Raw genomic sequence first — 20,335 nt, 5'->3', positions numbered from 1 at the left:
GCATAATGCCCTCAAGTTTCAACCATGTTGTAGCATGTTGTAGAACTTCCTCCCTTTTTAAGGCTGAATAATGTTCCATGTATGTATATACCTCATTTTCTTTAGTCATCTGTTGGTGGACACTTGCATTGCTTCCACGTTACAGCATTGTGAATACTGCTCCTAACATGGGTGTACAAATGTCTCTTTGAGACCTTGCTTTCAATTCTTTGGGGTATATACGCAGAAGTGAAATTGCTGGATTGTATGTTAATCCTATTTTAATTATTTGAGGAAATGCCATACTGTTTTCCACAGTGGCTGTACCATTCCAAGACATTATTTCATGATATAAACAACTGTGGTGTGGTTTTCCCTTACTCCATTTCTCACATCCAAAAAACATACTGTTAGTTTTGATACAGAAGCAACACTATTCCTCACTCCAGCCATGCTCAGACACACCTGATGTGCGAGAATTTCTTAAGTGTTCCTGTTGTGGATCTTTTCCTTTGGTCTAACTATCCTCTCTCGGGAGTCTTCACCTTTAAGATCCTGCCTTCTCCAGTCACCTCAGAATATGATCTGTTGTTTAGACGATAAATATTTATTAGAGGAATGAATGAATGAATAAAACAAACCAAAGAGACCAACTTTAATTGTAAAACACATAGAGAGATTTTTCTAATTTATGTGTTTGGGTTATGTAATCAATTTTTGCTTCTTTAATTAGAGACAATATTTTATTCCCCCTCCTACTTTTTATCTCTCCTATATTATTTTCTTCATTCATTCATTCATTCATGTAGTTAATATTTCTGGAGCGCCACTCCTTACTGGGAGTGACTCCAGGCTTTGAGAATGCAGTGCTCTGGGAACTAAACAGTTCTTACCTTTGTTGAACTCCTGTTCTAGTGTGGGCTTAGGAAGACGAAGAACAATCTATCAATCAATCAAACGTCAGGTGGTGATAAATGCTACACAGAAAAAAAATAAAGCAGTGTTAAGGGATAAAAAGTGATAGAGCTGTGGTTCTGGGTGGGATGGTCAGGAAAGGCCCTTTGGAAGATGTGATATTGGAGCAGTGATTTGAATAAATGAGGGCTCAAGTCATGTAAGGGCTGGAGGGAAGAGCAGTTCAGGCACAGGGAGCAGATCCAGGGGACCCGAGGTGCAGGCTTGTCTGGCAACAGGGAGAAGACGAGAGAGACCAGAGCAGAGCAAAGGAGGGGGGAGAGGGAGGAGGCGAGTTTGGAGAGATAGTCAGGGCCTCGTCTCTCTTCTGTCCTCCTCTGTCCCCCACCTGTTAGCATTCTTGTTACACAGTAGAAATCTCTAGCAAACAGTATGCCAGCAGGTAATCTCAGAGATAGGCCAGAGTGCTCCCGTTTCATATTCTCTAACTCCGGCTCCTGTGCTGGGCTCTTTGAATCGCCGTTACTAATTGACAGGCGCAAACTCTTGTCCCAATTCAGAGTCTGCAGGGTATCTCCAGGCATGTTTTTGTGGGCAATGGTGCTCATTTTTCTAGTACCTATACTTGTTACCATCCCTCAAGACGCTTAATTACTTGACTCTCTGTCACTTTTGGGTCCATTTTTGGATCTTTTGGTTAGGATGCTGGTGCAAGCAACAGAAACTACTCAATCTACTCTAGAAAATAAAGAGGGGGATTTATAGGAAGGATCTAGGGCAGTCTGTTCAGAGTCTGGCTCCTGGCTAAACACTTATGTGTACCTTCTCAGACCTGACCATGGATAACTACAAAGGCTTTCCCTGGCAGGGCTCGGGGGAAGCTGCCCTCCCCCCACCAGGCTTGGGGCATAGCCAGTGCATTGCGTTCTCTGAAAGGAGCTGCAGTACAGGACTCAGCCTCCCTGGCTAGCCATGCTCTTATGCACAGCTGTATTCCTAGCCTGGACACCTCCATTTGGTGACCTCTTTAATGGGGGGGCGGGGTGGTTTCAGGAGAGGCTTTCCTTAGAAGCCTCTGCCAGGATCACCTTGTGGAGAAGAAGGAGAGGGGAAACTTGAAGACATTTTTCTCCACTGTGACTCAGCACTCAGTTCTTTTCCGGCATAGCCCTTCCCCTTCTCCTTCCTCGCAGCCCAGGTCCATTCAACTGCAGGCGGCTTTTGTCTGTTGCTCCCCCAGCAGTGAGAAACCCAGACCCCCGACATCTGCACTGACCCACCTGACCCTTCATCAGTGCCGCTGCTTCAGGGAGAACAGAGCGGATGGGAGTTGGTGCTTTCTCTGGTTTAGCCTCTTGCTTATGTTTTATGGCAGTAAGTGAATCAGCCTCCATTATTTTGTTCCTTTGGGTTTGTTGTCTTAATCAGCTACTCTGACTTCTGGCAGCTCGGCTCTCTCCAGCTCAGCTGAGCTCCTGACTATCTGGTGGAATTCCAAGACAAGCATTCACCTGAGACTCGGAAGAGGGAAGAGCCCAGGGGGTCACTTCTCCGTCCTCTTGGCTCCCACCGCTTATGTTACAGTATTACTCCCATGAAGAGACTGGCTGAACACTGACTGTGTACCTCAATCCGGTTCCTTAGAGATAAGAGACACAGTGTGTAAGATGACCACTTCTGCTTCTGTTTCCATCAGCTATGGCTGTAGGCTGGGGAAGAATATTCCTCCATTCTCTGAAAAATAGTCAGGATGATAGTTTTCAAATGCAAAACAGACACCACTCCCGTGATTAAAACCTTCCAGTGCCTTCTCATTGCATTTATTAAAAAGTTAAAATTCTTCGCCACGTCCTGAAGGACCTGGCCTGATCTAGTCCTGCAGCTCTCTTCTGCCTGATTCCCCACCCCTCTCCTCTTTCTTGCTATTTTTGTCTCTCCTCTTCCTGGCATTTTCGTCTATCCCTTGACCCAAGCCAGTCTTGCTCCCAGCTCCGAGGCTTTGCACTAACTGTTTCTTTTGTGTGAAATGTTGCCATGTGATCTTGGCATTGTTGGTTTCTTCTCATAATTCACCTCTCGGCTCCTGTGAACGTCTCCTCCTGGGAGGCTATTCTGTCCAGCCGTACAAAACGAGGCTCCTGACCCCAAGGTCCCCCCACTCCCTCTCGATCACATGACCTTAATTCTCATTGACTTTGCTTATTTGTCTGACATCTCTCACAACTGTCTTGATCCCCACCACCCTTGAGAAGAAGTCAAGTCCAGCAGGGCAGGGGTTTGGAATCGCCCTGCTCGTTACCACACCCTGGTGCCCAGAGCTGCGACTGGCGCGTAGCATGTGCTTCATAGACACATGTTGAATTAATAACTGTCTCCTGGATCCCTCCCTTGTCCAGGAAGGTCAGTGGAAAGTCAAATCATAGAGAAAGAACTCGTCAGTTCTTGGGGAGAAACCACATTCGTGGAGGGCAGGTGTGTATGACTTTAGACAAAGGATAAACGAAGGGCATGGTATTTTTCCAATCATCACCCTGATAGCAAATTTGCTAGCGTCATCGAACATTCTGAAACCCGATAAGTAACTTTTCATACTGGGCTGTGGAACTTTAGCTTCTAGAAGTTATCCAGCCCTATGTGCTCGTTTGGGTCTCAAAAGGCCAGGTTGAAAGAGGAGGTACGGCCTGTTCATCGTCCTCCCTCTTCCAGGGGTGCTAGCATCAAGATGAACCTGTGCATGAAAACAAAACGTTCCGCCTCCTCCTGAGCCCCGTGCGACCCAGTGACCGCATTACGCAGCCATGTTCCCTCCTGCACGCTATCCATCCACATGCACACTTGCCTCTCTTTGGCAGGACCCTCTTTGTATTACCCCAGTGCGTTCCCTTCTCTTTCCCGTTGAGGCCACTGGGTGTGAGGGGATGTCTGTACGTAGCTCGCTCTGGAGCAGCAAAGGTGCTCCTGGCTTTCCCTGTTTCTAGACTTTCATACGTTTCTTTCCTGCATAGGCTTAGAGACCAACAGTCAACTTGGGACGTAGAGCTCAGTGTGAAGCGAGGGAAACGTGAGGAGGAGCAGGAAGCAGGAGCAAGAGAATTCTCTGTGGCCACAGGAGCGGCCGGGACAACTGTACACGCTCCAAAAGTCCACGTCAACTGGATATCAGAAGTGAATTTTAACACCTGCACCCTGCCCAGGGCTGCCGGTAGCAAAGAGTCCCTCAGGGCCAAAGCGGTTTAGCCTACAGTGCTCCCTAAGCTAAGAAAATCAAGTGTCTAAATCCATACCTTCACCCGCCCTAAAAGTAGAAAGATGCGTAAGCCAATTTCTATTTTTGGTCGACCTGCCGAAGCCGGCCAAATGTGAGCTCTAGTTTGAGTGTAAGATTCATCCCGATAAGAAGCACTTCTATTGTTACCAGATTCATGTGAGCAAGGAAACATTAATAATATGGAGAATTGCTTGTTTGGGTCCTGTGTCTTCCAAAGTAAAGTTGGAAAGTCAAGCTCTATCATTTTTGGAAAGGATTCATTCAAATTACTTTCAAAAGTGAAGTGAGCCATGCTCTTTTAGAATGAAAATCGAAGATGCAAGGTAATTGATGTTGACTCCATCCCTTGGTGAGTGTTTTGTTAAGTAACTTCCTGTTGGCTATTTTCATCATGAAGGAGGGATTGTAAGCCCCTCCCCACCCCCCTTCATCTAGGCTCTTGAATGTAGGAAAGCTCCTGGGAATGGATAGGTTTGTGTTGGTGTCACTGATGACTTTGTCCTGGACAGGAGCCCAGATATGGAAGGTTGAGATCGGGTTAGGGCTCCAAGTTGTCTCTTCAACTGGAAGGGGAAAGATATAAGGTTTCTTCTTTTGTATGTGAGGTAGCCTCGCACACTATTCATACTCCTGGCTCCTGGTTTAGATATTTCTTGACCTTCTTGCCTTGTATCTCCAGAACCTCTATCAATTCGTTATCTATCTGTCGTCCTATTTCCTAGAGACCTTGCTTTCTGATGCAATAGATCCTATTAATTAATTGGCAACAAATGATTATGAATATGAATTTTATCAGCTATCCTGCATGCCTCACCCAGGCACATAGCAGATCTATGTCAAATGACTGGAATTCATTTGCCTTGCCATCATCCATTTAGCCACAAGAACTTCCCTGGTTTAACCAGCGAATAAGTCAAGGATGTGACACATCATCTCAATCACTTATTTGTAAAATTTGAAGCTGCTGCTACCATGTTCATTTTATTGTAAGTTGCTTGATTTCTCAGCATCTTGGTAATCACTAAAGTTTGTCAAAAATCAGAAGAATCATCTCATCAGGAAAAGGAAATCGATAGCTGCCTTAATCCAATGAATTGACTAATGATGTCCATTTCAAACAGATTCCAGATTATTTTTCTTTGGCAAATGTCTGTATATCTGTAATACAGATGATATACAGAATCTATTTCTTTCTTCCCTTCCTTCCTTCCTGCTTTCCTGCCTTCCTCCCTTCCTCCTTTTCTCTCTTTCTCCTTCCCCTCCTCCCTCTCTTTTTCTCAAGATGCACATCCTTTGTGAATCTGCAGCAGGGTCTTCTTGTGGTTAGAAAAAGTAGCACTGCATTTCAAGAGTCAAAAGAGCTAGAATTTGAAACTCGAAGTCTCCTGCTTATGAATGACCTTGGACAAGTCATTTAAATTCTCTGTGTATCCTGGGTGATTATCCCCATCTCATAGACATGGAGCTGATATTCAGAGAGGTTAAGTAGTTTGCTGAATGTGGCACAGCTTGCAAGTGGGAGAGCTAGACTTTGAACACAGGCCTTCTGGCCCCAAATTCCATCTCTTAGTCTCTATTCTCCAATGAGAATTAAGTAGGGGTAACAAATTCTAAAGATCTGAACCCTTAACAAAGATCACCTAATCCACATTGGAATCCAGATGCCTTGTCCACCACCAGCGTGTTTCCAGGTGTGTTTTTATGCCACCCTTCTTGTCCTTCCCCACACTTTGTGTTACCTGAGCATTTTTCCCTCTCCTTTAAAGCTCTCTTGGTCAGCTGAGTCTCCGCCCCAGATGCACTCTCCTTGGGGACTGCACATATAGCGAAGGCGAAGGAGCCCGTGGGACTCTGGAGCTATGCCTTCATTTCATCTGCAATGTTCCCATTTTCATCTCTTTTATCTAGTGGATTTCTGCACAAAATTTAACGTGAAATAATCTACTGCTTACATACTCCCCTCACCCGTACACATACATATTTGAAGATCACAGCCTTTGGTCAAATTTTCCATGTTACTCAATAAGGATCTGAGGTCTTAGAGGTAACTAGGGAAAGAGTAGGATTTGGAAACTGGAAGGCACATACCACTGCTCTGTCCAGGGAACTTGAACCAGAACTGATTTGGGAGTGGGCAGGCAGAAGCAGGCTGAGTGAGTTGTCCTTTGGGCCTGGACCATGGTTCCAGATGGCTGGACCTTGATAATAACATGCCTCATTTACACCAGACAGAGGTTAACCTTTTACTTTTTGGGAAGGGTCTTTAATCTCTGCTAATCTGACTCTATCAGAGGTTCCCCCCATTTAAAAAAAAATTCTTTAGATCGCTGGAAGATTCATTGCATTCTCGAGAAGAATAACAGAAGTCAAAGCTGTGCTAAAGTAGTAGCAATTACAACTTGAGTGTCACTCCAGTGTCACCGTGCCTCACTGTCATCATTCTGTCCCGCAGACCGCCTCGGCACTGGGCCACCACTTGGGGAGAACCGTTTGCTGCCCCCACTGAGTTCTTTTAAAAAGTCATGAGACGGAGTTCTCACATTTTCAGTAAATACTTGCTCTTGCTTTGGCAAGCTGAACCCTATTCTAAGTTCTTACTTATCACGTTACTTTTAAACAAGTCAGATTTTCCCCTCTCGCATAACAAGAAGTCTGGAGGTGGGTGGTTTCTGACCCTGGCTTAATTATTCAGAGACCTGAGGCCGGGGTCAGAATTTCTGAGCAGATTTTCCCCTTACTGGTCTTGATTTTCAGATGGCGGCCCCGGCTCTGTGCGGCACACCCTCACTCAAAGCAGTGAGAATAGGGAAGGGGCCCTCTGACTTATTATCAGTGTAAGCTGTACTCTGCTCCCCACTACCGTGGGCCTCCTTTATACTCCTCTGTTGCAGCCGACAGATTTGGCCATAAGTAGATGTGTCCCTCGGTGTAGTAAAGGTAAATTTTACACATCGATCAACATTTAGCAACCTATTTATGCCCCAGAATATCACTGGAGAATCACTTGCTTATACTGCAGCGGTATTTCTTATTGTACTGAAGATGGAGTGATATATGTGAGTCACCCGGAAAACAAAACAGAGACCAGGGAAGGCCAGGCAAGCCTGGGGTTGCATCCTAAGTTTGAAAGTTTTTGCATGAGTTGGGCCCCTGTTGACCACTCTGCTCTCAGTTCTTATCTTTCCTGTAGTTCAAGGCCGTCTTGCAAAACTGGACTGCTTCCTGCCCAAGCTCATTCCTAACGTATGGTCTTTCTACCTGCCCTTCCATTGCCTGCAAGGTGCTTCCCCAGACTGTAAAATGATGGGCACTCCAGCCAATGTTCATTCTCAGCTCAAATGTTACCTCCTCTTGGGAGCCTTCTGTGACTACGCCATTTATATTGTATCCCCACTCCTAGCTCTCTCTTGATCACACTGAGCTGTGTGATCATCTCTTTTCACCACCTGAAATTGTCTTGCTCATTGGCTTGTTCTCTCTTAATCATTCCTGTTGGGATCTAAGCTCCATGGCCACAGGGATAGGGTGTGTCCTCTTCACTACTAACCTGGAGCACTTCGATGAACACCTAAACAGGTGTTAACTGCAGGAAAAAGTGAACACAGAATTATCATCAGGAGGAAGCCCAGGGTTTTGGGTGATTTCAGGGGAGGCGAATGACTTATTGAAGAGCAGAATTGCTTCATGAAAATATAGGTAATACCCGGAGGCCATCACAATGTGACAAAGGTCTTAGCCTAACCCATTGTTCTGTATGTGCTGATCAGAACATGCATAACATGATCTCTTTTGTAGTTGTGGGTGGAGCCAGCCTGTTATTTCAGGGTCCCTGCTACAGCCATTTGAGCCGTTCTTGGCCGCTCTTATATGCATTCATGATTTAGGACATAATGACAAAGCCATCTATATATAAAGGGGAAAAAAAACCTCCAGGGCTCTTCAGTATATTGTCTTCCAAGAGAACCCTGAGTTCTCACTACCTGCCAAATAAGAGCTCGTGCCAAAGAGATGTAGAAATAAAAGTCTCAAAAGAAGTAATGGAAAAAAAGGATCAGAACAGAGTAGCATTTACTGACTGCAGCAGTGCAGGCACAAGCTTTTGGCCACTTTGTACTTTTCGATAGAGACAACATAGGGACTAAACAAAGATGCTGTGATTCACCTAAAATCCAGATTAAATGGCAAATAATTTCACCCACAGTGCGATTGTCTGAAAGAGTGCTATATTTTTTTTTAATTTATTTATTTAATTTATTTAATTTATTTATTTTTGGCTGTGTTGGGTCTTTGTTGCTGCGCGCGGGCTTTCTCTAGTTGCGGTGAGCGGGGGCTACTCTTCATTGCAGTGCGCGGGCTTCTCATTGCGGTGGCTTCTCTTGCTGCGGAGCACGGGCTCTAGGCTCACGGGCTTCAGTAGTTGCAGCACGCGGGCTCAGTAGTTGTGGCTCACAGGCTCTAGAGCGCAGGCTCAGGAGTTGCGGTGCACGGGCTTAGTTGCTCCGCGGCATGTGGGATCTTCCCGGACCAGGGCTCGAACCTGTGTCCCCTGCACTGGCAGGCAGATTCTCAACCACTGAGCCACCAGGGAAGCCCCAGAGTGCTATCTTTCCAATCATGAAACTTTGTAGCATTTCCCACAAGGCAAGTGAGCTCCTGGCAGTTTTGCTCCCTGAGCCGTTTTCCATTTACAAGTCCCTTTCCATGAAGAACATGTTCTCTGTGCCCCTGCCAACGTGCTAAAAGTGAGGCAACCTACCCCCTGTGCTGCAGCAAAAGCAAAGATTATTGGCCATCTTGGCAGGCATAGGGTCATTGTCTGTAAATCTAGGGGCTTATTAGTGTTTGGTGCCTTCTTGTTTTAAAAAGATCGAGCACAGGTGAGCGGCCTTGCAAGTGTCCATAGGTAATAAAACAGCTGTTTCTTAATTTATTTCCCACCCCCTTCAGCTTTCACCCAACAGTGTTTTACAACGAAAGAAGGTTCTACACCAAAGTGATAATAGCATGTAATAAACAGAGCTAAAAATATAAGAAGCTAATTGACATTCAAGGAAAATAATTAAAAGAAAAGTAAAACAAAAGCCAAACCAAGTCAGGGTGGAGAATTCCTAAAATAAGAATGTTTCTTAGGTAAAAGAAGTAGTAGAAATGACCAGGCCGAGAAGTATGGCCTTTCTCTTATTTCCACCAAGAAGAGGGGAAGAAGTATCCAGGGGAGGGAAAACAAAAGGAAACAAACAAAAAAAAGTCACTCGACTATGGTTGCAGGAAGGTTCTTACTGGAATTGGGCAATGCATGTGTTACCGGAATGGGAGTCCATAAATGGTTGAAAGAAACGGCAGGTGAGAACAAGTTTCTTCACAAATCCTCAAACACTTGAGGTCATGTGGATTCAGACTTTAAAAGCTTAAAAAACATATAGTTCTGAGGATGTAATTTTTAACCCTCTTTCAAAGATCTCCACATGAGATTTTATAGCCTAGGGGAAAAAGAAGAAGAAATTGTTGCTTTACCAGCCGCGGTCTTCCAGTAATTTGGTGACGTAACCGAAATGCTTTTTGTATGCTCTTTTTCCTTTAAAAAAAGAATAAAATTCAATCTCCCAATAAGTGCTAGTGGAAAAAAGTGGTTCAGGAGGGGGCAAAAGGAGTATAGGCCGTTTTATTTTCTCAGTCACCTGTTCTGAGTTCCCATTTTTCTTCTCAATAAAAACTCCAGTCAGGTTGTATTTTGATGTCTGTCACTCCACATTCATCAGGTGACAAGACTGTTCTAAACTAATACATTTAGCTCTGGACGTGTAGCCTGAGGAATGTGCTAGAATCGGAGAACTCTTCCTGTTTATGTGGGAATCGGGGTGCCGAACCTCACTTACTGGCACCCCATTTCTGTATGCACCAGTCTGCTTGCAGTGTTTCATCTGGCAAAGTCAATATAAGAATTAATAAGAGCTTTCCAATCTACAAATAAAAGTATGCCACTTTAAACTTTTGGCAGTGAGCAGGCCTTTTGTCATTTAATCATTTCACATCATTACACTGCAATATGGAATGTAATGACATGACACTCGTAAATGACAAACACTTGGTCTCTTCTGTACGGGAAGAAATAATGTAATAGGAAGCAACTTATATCCTTAAAGGTTGCCAGCGTTTCACTCCTACAATGTGGGATTAAGATACTGAGCAGATGCAAGGTGAGGAAAAGGAGAATCTCACCTACAGATGTCCTGGGTGAGACACAACATGACAAGTGGATTTTCTCCATCCAGAAGTGGACAGAGCCTTCCGAATATTGTCAGCATCTTTCCTTAGCAGGGGCCCATACAGAAAGCTGTGCACTGGATGCTTTCTTGTAGCAAAGGCCTAGCTGGAGTGCGGGTGAGAAGGGAAATTGTGGTTGACAAATGATTTTTTTTTTTTTTTTTACAATTCTGTTGTCATTTGCTAAAACTAATTAGCTGCTACTTAATAATTGTTTAAAGTTCACGTTAGGTACTAACTGCCTAATGGATGTTCTACAAAATGATCACCCCCGGTTGATTCTTCTTGTCCTTGGGAAAGTTCCTCCTTTGCAGGGCAGCAAACCAGGTTTCTTCTTTCTACAGTATCTTACAGGCACCTCAGATTCTACACGTCCAATACAAAGCTCGTGATTTTCTAGCACAGAGGTGTTTCCCCCCTAGCATTCACTCTCTAGACAGAGGACAACACCAGTCATGTAAAAACCTAAGAGGCATCCTGACCACCCTGTCCTCTGATCCTCCCAGGGATTATAGGCAGCATGTAGAGCACCAGCTGTAACTAGTCTGCCCTAGCTGAGCCTTCTGGTTGAATCCCTCACCTCCTGTTGGTTCACTTGCCAGGTACCACTTCTTCTTCCCCTCTCCCTCTGGACCCTCCTAGCCTAAACACCCTTGTGTCTCACCTGGACATCCACCTGAGTTTCCTCTCTCCCACTTCACTTCCAGATAACCTCCCCCATTCGTTCTCCATATGCTGCCACTAGGGATCCCTGTGACATTCAGGTACAGCCTTTCCCTTGACTACTTCAAGTCTGTGGATGAATGTCCACTGATGGAGCAAAGAGCAGTTGGCTTCCTGAGGATGAGGCCTAGCATGTGACAACTCAGTCTCCCCTTGTACAGTCTCATCCCATGTTTTCTGTGCTCCAGACTCACTGTCTTTCTGAGTTTCCCCAGTTGTTTTTACTCATCTTGATCCCTCTCTCCAGTAGACTTTGTACCTGCTGGCCAGTGTGTCTGGAGTGCTCTCCCCTCATTTCACCTAGTTGACTTGTATTTATGTTTCAGTTCTCAGCTCATGTGTCGTCTGTTGGGGACCTTGGAAGCATATAAGCTCAGTCTGCAGCTACACATTCATTGATATAATTGATAGTCATTCAGTTCGTGTCATTTTTCCCACCAGACTTGTTTTTCTGAGGTGGCAGGGACCATGCTTAATTTTGCTCATTATTGTGTTTTCAGCTTTAGCAGAGAACTTGGTACATAGCCTTTATTTATTCATTCAGTCAACAAATATGAAATATCTGGTAAAGGGGTAAATCAGCAGAGGATCAGAGGTTTACCCAGGCCATTGGGGGACCTCCCTTGTTCTTTTAGAGACACGATTTGCAGAAAATTCTAAGCTGAAAATGGATTTCTCCACCATGAAGAGACACCACGACACTAAATTCATCATCCCATTAAAGAAAGTTTCTGGTCGTCTCAACTCCAAGCTTTGCTATTAACAACTTCACACCAGGGGCAAGCAGAGTCTATGAATGCACAGGTGTTTTTGACCCTTTGTGTGTGATAAGGGAGAAGTAATCAGTATTTATTAACCCTGAAAATATAAGGCAATTCTCAAAGTAATTTTTTGAGTAAGGCAATTCTTACTTAGTGGAAAATCTTCACCTGTATCCTTGCCGTGTGTATCACAGTGATAATTTAGGGCCAGCGATGCTGGTCATCAGTGAACAGGTAGCTACAGACTGAGATTATATGCTTCAAAGATTCTGAGAGAGTGACAAGCACAGAACTTGACCCATATCATGTTCTCCCAGAGATGACACATGAGCTGAGAACTGAAACATAATGTAAGTCGCCTAGAGTAATTGGGGGACATTTGGTAATATCTGAAGACATGTTTGGTTGTCATAACCAGGCGAGGGGGTACTACTGGCATCTCATGAGGCAAAGTCAGGGATGCTGCTAAACACCCTACATAGCAGAGGACAGTCCCCATAACAGAAGTCTGTGACCCAAAATGCTAATACTCCGGATGTTGAGAAACCCAGGCGCAGAAGATTTCGAAACCTCAGCTCACTTCTAAGGACCAACAGAGCCTGTTTTGGAGGAGACTCTCTGTGGGAAGACCACAGAAGGCATTTTCTGTCAGTGTAGACTTGGCCTCTTCATCTTCAATATTAAGAGGCCTGCAAAAAGGTAGGAACCACGGGAGAGAGACATATAAGAAAAAAGCTGGGGGGCAGAACAGTACTTTGTAAATATTAACCTAGCTGTGGAGGCCACATGTATCTTTGAGTTATGACCTGATAAGGGTTTTGAGAGCTTGCCAACTACATGTTCAAGAAAAACTCAGAAAAAATTGAGCTGATGATATCCGTGATGCAATTTCCTTTTAAGCACAGCCTCATAAATACCAACTATAGAGTCCAACTGAACTTATTGGAAATATCCCAAAACCTTGGAAAATAGACAAGTGCAGGTGGTAAGATATTTACTGAAATGAACTGTCTGTGAAAGAAAAATATGTGAGCAAAATAGATATTTTATCTGTCATTTTATTCACAGAAAGAGATCCATTAGTTTCTCTGTTTCATTCTGCTCTTGTTTGCTGTGAAAGCACGTTAACCTAGATCTTCATTTTCCTTTTAAAAAATCAGTATGGAAAATAGGAGACTCGGTATCTCCCTCCCCCTCCTCCCCACAAAATAAAACCCAGGAATATTTTTAAAACCCTGGAGGCAGCTTCTGAAAATACAAAAACGTGTCTTATTACTGACCGTCAATCATGTAGGTAGAAGGGAAACAAGAAGCAAGTTGTTGGTAAGATGGAGTTTTAAAGTCCTTTGACCCTTTTCAGACAAACAGAATTGGTCACGGAATATCCACATTTTCAATAAGCTGGAAAGTCCTGCAGTAGATCAGTATCAAATGATAATCTATAAATTTGTACTGAGCAAACTTTATCTGCAAAGTGCTCTGCCTATGCTAGAGAAGATAAAAAGATGAGCAAGTTACGGTCTCTGACCTCAGAGAACTTCACTCTGTTTTTGAAGAAGGAGCATTTACACATAGCAAGTTAAGTTACAATGCTATTAATTCAATTTTCTATCTCAGTGCAATTTAAATTAAATTAAAAATTTAGTTCCTCAGTTACAGTGGCCACATTTCAAGTTCTCAGTGTCCACATGTGGCTCATGACTGCTGTATTGGGTCACATAGATATAGTGACACTTCCATCTTTGCACCAAGTTCTACTGGACAGCACTATTCTAGAGTGCAACTTTACTTCCCCTTAAAAAATATCTTGGGCTTCCCTGGTGGCACAGTGGTTGGGAGTCCGCCTGCCGATGCAGGGGACACGGGTTCGTGCCCCGGTCCGGGAAGATCCCACGTGCTGCGGAGCGGCTGGGCCCGTGAGCCATGGCCGCTGAGTCTGTGCGTCCAGAGCCTGTGCTCCGCGGCGGGAGGGGCCGCAACAGTGAGAGGCCCGCATACCGCAAAAAAAAAAAAAAAAAAAAAAAATCTGGATGTCTAACCAACCCTAAGCTGTAATATTCGTCAGGTCTAATTTCAAGCTGTGGCTCTGCCATCTGCTGTCCATTTGACCTCAGTCATATCTCTTAACCCAGCTAAGCTCCGCTGTACTCACCTTTAAAAGAGAGAGTAGTAGCCCTTTCCTCACAAGGCTGTTGTGAGAATTAAATGAGATATTACACACGGGGCACTCAGTCCCAGGCAAGTGCTCAATCCCATATTTCTATTTTTGTTATCATCAATGATCTTAACTCATTGGCGTGGCAGAGACCAGAATGCTCACCCGCTAGTCCATACCCTCCTCAGCCTTTCCCAGTTCCTTTGCGGTGAGGCCGGTGATGTGACTGGTGCTGCTGTGGGGATGAAAACTTGGGTAAGGAGTCACTTCTGGATGGTCCCCCCCCCGCCCCCACAGAATCCTTCATGCTCTCTCGTTCCCTTTGGTGACGAGTGTAAAAGCCACTGGCTGGCTCAGTGGCCAGAGTCTCAGGGATGAAGCAACGTGGACCACTGAATCATGTCATGGGGTTGCTCTGCAGAGTTGCTTGACCTTCAGAGGACTTTGCAAGAGGGAGAAATGAACTTCAGGGGCTAAGCCACTGAGATATAGAGATGGTCATTTGTCTACACTGGAAGGACTGAAGCCTTCTGAGGCAATTAAGTTGACTTCGTGCTGTCATCTATCTAGACCTTCTCAGTTAGACCTACTGAGGCTGGACAGTATTTTGTTATATTAATTGATGTGCTTTTTATGCAGGGACTTTCCTTTTTACCTTCATCTAAATAGACTGAGAGGCCATCAGTCCTCAGAGAAGAGTTGTAGTAGTAGAAATGCAGAGAATAAGCTTTACTGAATTTCAAAATTCTGGACCTTTGAGTATCTGAAAACCTCAAAACAAGAAGGCATGAAGTTTATGTTATAACTAACACAGCAATGAGAGTACTTCGTTCTCTTGCTAATTTCAGATTCCTCAGACTTGTGATGGGGAACGGAAGGAAGTGGCAAAAGAATTATAGGACCCCCAGGAAGAAATATCAGCTCCAGTCTGGCTACCTAGAATCTGAGTGACCGTAGGCAAGTTCCATAAGCTCTCTGAGTCTCAGTTTCCTTGGCTGAAAAATGGACAACGAGGACATCTCAGAAAATTCTTAAGCTGCTAGAAGATGACAGTGTAGACCAGCTGTGGTCAATAGGAGATTTTGTGATGATGGAAATGTTCTGTGTCCCTGCGGTCCAATATGATAGCCACTAGCCACATGTGCCTATTGAATACTTGAAATGTGGCTAGTGCAGCTGAGGAACTGAATTTTAAGTTTTAGTTAATTTTAAATTATTTTAGTGGCCACACATGGCTAGTGGCTACCATCTTGGTCTAGACCGAATTCTCTCATCCCAAAGGCTTTGCTCTATGTATGTCCCCAAACTTAGACACACAGCTATGAGTTGACTGAGGAACCATGAATTGACTGAGATGGTTTCTTCCAGCCAGCAGCAAAAAGGTTTGATATAAAAATTAATTTGTATTTTAAAATAACATTTCTTTCACACTTGGTTTGTGAATCTTCTGTAGTGCCTAAGATAGAGAACCGTTTCCTTCTGAGAGCGATCTGGAGCCTGAATCAATTAAACTGCTCTCTTCACTTCTCAGCGTCAGGCTGCACACTGGAAACTTTCACACAAGCCAGGAAATGTATTTGTAAGGCTGCACGATTGGCTGCTAAGAAGGGGTCGCTCCTGAGATAACACGTGGCCTCATCAGTCCCCTAGTGCTGGCATGGAGCCTTTTGCTCACACCCACCCCCAGCCACCCAGTGGGGCTCCGGCTCTTTATTTAATTATTGTCCTTTTTCTGCCTTTGAATCTTCCTTCCATTGGCTCACTCCATTAAACAGATCTGAGGCAGAGAGGAATCATCCACCGTGGGTCCCTCTTACAGGAAGGGGAGAATGATAAAATGGCAAAGACACAGAGAGAGAGGCTCATGGTCTATGTTTCTGAGTTCTCCACAATTTGATTTCAGTGGTTCAGGGGAACAGAAAATGTTACCTCTACAGCTGACATCACTAAGTGTGTGTCTCTGTAATGGGGCACATTAGAGCAGGCAGGATAATGGCCTCCCTCCCAGGCCTGGAATTCCCCGTGACCCTGGACTAGGTACACTCTTCCCCATTCATCCGTCACATCATTCCTGAGGCCCTGCCTCTTTCAGGAAGCCCTCCCCCAGCATAGAAGAAGAACAGTAGCAGCCTGCTTGTGTTGGTCGTAGATAACAGCAATTAATTCTCTTATCTACTAAGTAAATTAGGTATTTGTGGTATTTGTCTCCGTGCACACTCTTTGAAAGCTCCCAGAGAGTAAAGAATGTTCGTAAACTCTCTCTGTACAGCACTCCATTAGATAAGTGGATCGCATCATCACTTTTCTCACCTCAACACTCCTGATGGATTATGTATGTTTGCAGTGATACACTTTGATTTCTGATGCCCAGTCCTCCCCTACACACCCACAGAAAAGATATTCCACAGCTGAATAAAAAAGGCTATTCTTTTAATATGGTATTCATAAAAGTGCATTATTCCAAGTCAGAATACAGCACGGGCATAAAAGACTTTGGCTTATATGTGATTTCCCTGAGCTAACTAACTGCTTATCTTTTTCTACCACTGAAGAAAGTGTATCAGGCTAATTGTATAATATGTAAACTATCTCAATAAAGCTGTAAGAGAGAGAGAAGAAGGAAGGAAGGGAGGGAGGGAGGGAGGAAGGAAGGAAGAGTGAGAGAATGAATGATAGTGTCACCTGCATAACCTTTAAAGCCCTCAACTTTGTGAAAACTGAAAGCCGTGAAAAAAGTTTAGTGTTTTCGTAGCAGTAACACATTATTTGCAACAGGCCTTATGACTGTGATATGGTGGGAAGTCTCAGGAAATAAAGAACTATTAAGAAAGAAGGTAAATAACTGCTTCTAGACTGTAAGATCTTGAGGCCTGAGGTGGATTTTTATTACTCTTTCGTCCCCCTGAGCCTAGTAGAGTCCATGGTACAACAGAACTACTTAATAAATGTTAATTGAACTGTTACGAATTCTGCTAGGTTGTTAGCACTGGTCATTGACTGTTGTGTGAGACGTGGTGCAGTCACCTCCAATGCTAAGAGAGATGAGTACTGTTCCCATTTCAAAGATAAGGAAAATGAAGTGTAGGGAGATGAGGGCACGTTGCCTTACACTTGAAAACTTGCACTTGGTGGGTTGAGGTGGATTCAGCCCTCACACCACCCCAGTCGGCACTTTGCCTGGGAAGCCCAGTGAGAGCTTGGCACAGACTCTTCATAGAACCCTTTCTGAGGCTTTCTGCTCCCTAATGGCCGTCAGATATTTGCATCCGTAGGAAGGAAAGATTGCAAGAAGAGTTACAGTACCCTGTACATCTCCATTTGGAAGACGCTCTTCGTTGATCCTGTTTTCATCAAACTGGGCTATGTATTGATCCGAGGGCTGCTGCCCTTATAGACTGTTAGCCTATAAAGATGAGTGAATTGACCTTGAAAAGGGCTTAATTTTACCTGAGTTATTTGCTCTTTTATTTCCAAGATTCCTTTCATATATTTAATCACCATTTTGATATGTTAAATGCCCTGAATGAAAATAGTTAATCAAGGAAATGAAGAAAATAAAATGAGTAAGGACCAGAAGCATCGATACCCCTGAAACTGGTTAATTTCTTCACTATTGGTGGTAATTAAATGGCTGGTATATCACTGAAGTGAAACTTGTGTATAATATGCCTTTTTGTCCTTTATTCCTCTGAATATAAATCGTTTTATTTGGGAGACAGTGATTACACAATCCATTTGTGCTTATTATTTTTAAAAAATGTATATGTAGAGTAGAAAGAGATAACATCTTTGCCCATAAATTCCTCTCCCTGCTCCATCTGGAAAAAATAACCATGAGTAACATATATACATATACATATACATATACATATACATATATATATATATATATACACACACACACACACATATCCTTCTTGCGTTTTTATTAATATGCATATTAGTAAAGCGTATGAAACTAGCATTTTAATAATTTTAACAAGTTTGCTCTTTTTTTTTTTTTTTAAACATCTTTATTGGAGTATAATTGCTTTACAATGGTATGTTAGTTTCAGCTTCACAACAAAGTGAATCAGTTATATATACACATATGTTCCCATATCTCTTCCCGCTTGCGTCTCCCTCCCTCCCACCCTCCCTATCCCACCCCTCCAGGCGGTCACAAAGCACCGAGCTGATCTCCCTGTGCTATGCGGCTGCTTCCCACTAGCTATCTACCTTACGTTTAGTAGTGTATATATGTCCATGCCTCTTTATCGCTTTGTCACCGTTTACCCTTCCCCCTCCCCATAGCCTCAAGTCCATTCTCTAGTAAGTCTGTGTCTTTATTCCTGTTTCACCCCTAGGTTTTTCATGACATTTTTTTTTTCTTAAATTCCATATATATGTGTTAGCATACGGTATTTGTCTCTCTCTTTATGACTTACTTCACTCTGTATGACAGACTCTAGGTCCATCCACCTCATTACAAATAGCTCAATTTCATCTCTTTTTATGGCTGAGTAATATTCCATTGTATATATGTGCCACATCTTCTTTATCCATTCATCCGATGATGGACACTTAGGTTGTTTCCATCTCTGGGCTATTGTAAATAGAGCTGCAATGAACATTTTGGTACATGACTCTTTTTGAATTACGGTTTTCTCAGGGTATATGCCCAGTAGTGGGATTGCTGGGTCATATGGTAGTTCTATTTGTAGCTTTTTAAGGAACCTCCATACTGTTCTCCACAGTGGCTGTATCAATTTACATTCCCACCAACAGTGTAAGAGGGTTCCCTTTTCTCCACACCCTCTCCAGCATTTGTTGTTTCTAGATTTTTTGATGATGGCCATTCTAACTGGTGTGAGATGATATCTCATTGTCGTTTTGATTTGCATTTCTCTAATGATTAGTGATGTTGAGCATCCTTTCATGTGTTTGTTGGCAATCTGTATATCTTCTTTGGAGAAATGTCTATTTAGGTCTTCTGCCCATTTTTGGATTGGGTTGTTTGTTTTTTTGTTATTAAGCTGCATGAGCTGCTTGTAAATTTTGGAGATTAATCCTTTGTCAGTTGCTTCATTTGCAAATATTTTCTCCCATTCTGAGGGTTGTCTTTTTGTCTTCTTTATGTTTTCCTTTGCTGTGCAAAAGCTTTTAAGTTTCATTAGGTCCCATTTGTTTACTTTTGTTTTTATTTCCATTTCTCTAGGAGGTGGGTCAAAAAGGACCTTGCTGTGATTTATGTCATAGAGTGTTCTGCCTATGTTTTCCTCTAAGAGTTTGATAGTTTCTGGCCTTACATTTAGGTCTTTAATCCATTTTGAGCTTATTTTTGTGTATGGTGTTAGGGAGTGATCTAATCTCATACTTTTACATGTAGCTGTCCAGTTTTCCCAGCACCACTTATTGAATAGGCTGTCCTTTCTCCACTGTACATTTCTGCCTCCTTTGTCAAAGATAAGGTGACCATATGTGCGTGGGTTTATCTCTGGGCTTTCTATCCTGTTCCATTGATCTATATTTCTGTTTTTGTGCCAGTACCATACTGTCTTGATTACTGTAGCTTTGTAGTATAGTCTGAAGTCAGGAAGCCTGATTCCTCCAGCTCCATTTTTCGTTCTCAAGATTGCTTTGGCTATTCGGGGTCTTTTGTGTTTCCATACAAATTGTGAAATTTTTTGTTCTAGTTCTGTGAAAAATGCCAGTGGTAGTTTCATAGGGATTGCATTGAATCTGTAGATTGCTTTGGGTAGTAGAGTCATTTTCACAATGTTGATTCTTCCAATCCAAGAACATGGTATATCTCTCCATCTATTTGTATCATCTTTAATTTCTTTCATCAGTGTCTTATAATTTTCTGCATACAGGTCTTTTGTCTCCTTAGGTAGGTTTATTCCTAGGTATTTTATTCTTTTTGTTGCAATAGTAAATGGGAGTGTTTTCTTGATTTCACTTTCAGATTTTTCATCATTAGTATATAGGAATGCCAGAGATTTCTGTGCATTAATTTTGTATCCTGCCACTTTACCAAATTCATCGATTAGCTCTAGTAGTTTTCTGGTAGCATCTTTAGGGTTCTCTATGTATAGGATCATGTCATCTGCAAACAGTGACAGCTTTACTTCTTCTTTTCCGATTTGGATTCCTTTTATTTCCTTTTCTTCTCTGATTGCTGTGGCTAAAACTTCCAAAACTATGTTGAATAAGAGTGGTGAGAGTGGGCAACCTTGTCTTGTTCCTGATCTTAGTGGAAATGCTTTCAGTTTTTCACCATTGAGGATG

The sequence above is a fragment of the Stenella coeruleoalba genome, assembly GCF_951394435.1.
Source record: "Stenella coeruleoalba genome assembly, chromosome: 15".
NCBI lineage: Eukaryota > Metazoa > Chordata > Mammalia > Artiodactyla > Delphinidae > Stenella > Stenella coeruleoalba.
The sequence above is the reverse complement of the archived record's forward strand: the minus strand, read 5'-3'. Positions refer to the sequence as shown.